We start from the raw sequence: 2,668 nt of genomic DNA on the forward strand, positions 1-2,668 counted from the left end.
TCTTAATTGTGTTTGCTTTACTAAATAAACAAGTCTTATTTTTAAATTTTTCATACAGCTGGTAATACAGAATTCTAGCCAAGAATTTCCCCATATCGTGAATTATTTTTTGAAGTTAAATTTTTTAAAAGATATATTTATTTATTATGTGTACAACATTCTGCCTCCATGTATGCCTGCGCTCCAGAAGAGGGCGTCAGATCTCATTACAGATGGTTGTGAGCCACCATGTGGTTGCTGGGAATTGAACTCAGGACCTCTGGAAGAGCAGCCAGTGCTCTTAACCACTGAGCCATCTCTCCAGCCCTGTCCACCCCCGTATCTTGAATTTTGTATCTATATTCTATTGGCCTGTTTTGAAACTGATTTTTTTTTTTTTTGGTTTTTTTAAGACACGGGTTCTCTCTCTGTGTAGCCCAGGTTGTTGTGGAACTCCCTTTATCCCTTTGTGAGCCCAGGATGGCCTTGAACTCAGAGATCTGCCTCCCTGTTTCCCAGAGTGCTGGGATTAAAGTGCCTCGACTGCCCCGATTTTCAACTTTTTTGTTTGTTTTGAAACTGAAAATTTTTTTATTGAAAAACATAAAATTGTGAGTATCTTGGGTTCAGAAATCAAACTGTCGTAATGGTGTGAGAGCCGTCGTTTCCCTGACTGTCTTTCCTCCCCCTTCTTCAGCGTGTCACCTGGGGCACTGCCCCTTGTGAGCACGTCTGCCTCCTGTCTCGTCCTGTGTGACTTTCCCTTCCGGAACTGCTGTTTGCCGCGCACACCATTGTGATGGTTTTTAACCACGACAGCATCAGTCCGGAGGTTTGTAGAGAAGCTCGGCTCCCAGACGCTGCTGTTAGCACCAGGGCCCCAGCCAGAGGTTACCTACCATCTGTGATCCTAAACGAGCAACTCTGCGGCTTTGATCCCTCCGCTCTGATTCCCTATACCATCTTGGCCCCCTTGTCCTCGAATTCTTAAAATGAACGCGTTTTAAAGAGCGCGACTGCCCCGGTGAGGTCTGAAATGTCCCTGTGCTATCGGAAGGGAAGAGTTTTGTTTTGTTTAGATGTAGTCACTTTTTCACGGTCCTGCCACCCAGAAGAGTGTTCCTTCCTGCCAGCGCCCTTCAGAACAATAACTCTGGGTTCTGAGCTGTAATTTCCACATTAGCATCGCAGTGGAAGAGCTGCTGCTTCCAAAGCTAAAGCAAAGGCAAAAAGCAGCTGCAAGTTTTGAGCTCCACCCTTTCAAGGCGCCGGTCCATCGGTCCCTGCAGTCTGTCTTACAGTTGTTGTGGTCAAACACCATGACCAGTGATTTGGGAAGGAAAAGGTGTTCTGACTTACATAGCCTAAAACCCAGTTCACTGAGGGAAGCCATGGCAGGGACTCAAATTGGGTGGTTACCTGGAGGCAGGAGCTGATGCCGAGGCCATGGAGGGGGGCTACTTACTGGCTTGCTCTGACTTGCTCAGCCTGCTTTCTTAGAGAACCCAGGACCACTAGCCCAAGGTGGCCCCACTCATAATGGGCTGGGTCATCCCTCATCAATTGTTAATTAAGAAAATGCCCTCTAGGCTTGGCTGTAGCCATCTTTATGAGTCATTTTCTCACTTGAGGTTCCCGTCTCTCAAGCTGACATAGCTAGCCAGCATATGGTCCCAGCAAATACGTTTCTACAGCTCTGTCTTTTGACCTCAAAACCCAGAAAAAGCACCCTCTGGTCCAATTCTTAAATTATAAACGACTTTAGTAATGGGTTATATTATTTAATGAATAAATTGTAATGACTATAATTTTCAAGAAACAGTTATCTATACCGTTAATGACTGGAGACTGCCAAACAAATCCCATTGTCAAATACAAATGCAGGCTTTATCTTGTCCAGTCAGCTTGTCCCTGGCATGTGGCTCCCGCCTGTGAGGCCTCATCCTCTCCATCCGTGTGCAAAGCTGCTGACTGAGAACCACAATCCCTGGCCAGGAGGATCATGAGAGTAAGTTTTATTGTTACATTCAGCTTTATTGTTACAGTGCTCTGAAGTAGCCTTTTACTTAAAGATTAACCATGTTTTTGGGAATTTCTAGAGTGAGTCTTATATATTCTTCGGTGCTTCATAGCCGACTCTCAGCAAACCTCCGCCCTCAGACCTTTAAAGAGCTCCGTAAATACAAAGTCCCATTTTTTCTGAATGACAAAGAAATCTCAGTTATATTCAGTTTCTGCTCAAAGATCACATTTATGAATGATTTTCCTTTCCATTCAGTTTACTTGAGCCAAATACAAAAGCCAGGTAGCACAAGGCCTTATTGTCCCTGCTTTCTGAAGCACATTTTCACCCGAGGGAAAGATTAAGTCCACAACTGCCAAGTGGGCCTGCACCTCAGGTCTTTGTGCCATGTAAACCAGACCTAGAGCAATGCCTGAGTTTTCTTGTCTGAACATTTGGCAGAATGCAAAACTCAAAGCAGCCATGAGGCGATGTCTTGTGTTCAGAGGACTCCCTCACCCACGGGGTTTCAGATGCACAAGAGCTGACAGCCACCCTTGGTAGGCTCCTTGAAACTTCCTAAAGTCGGGCGGGAGGGATAGTCCAGTGGTTAAGGGCACTGGCTGCTCTTCCAAAGGATCCTTCCTGGGGTCCCAGCACCCATTCGGGAGCTCACAGCCGTCTGTA

The sequence above is a fragment of the Myodes glareolus genome, chromosome 23 (genome assembly GCF_982192425.1).
Source record: "Myodes glareolus chromosome 23, mMyoGla1.1, whole genome shotgun sequence".
In the NCBI taxonomy this organism is placed as follows: Eukaryota; Metazoa; Chordata; class Mammalia; order Rodentia; family Cricetidae; genus Myodes; species Myodes glareolus.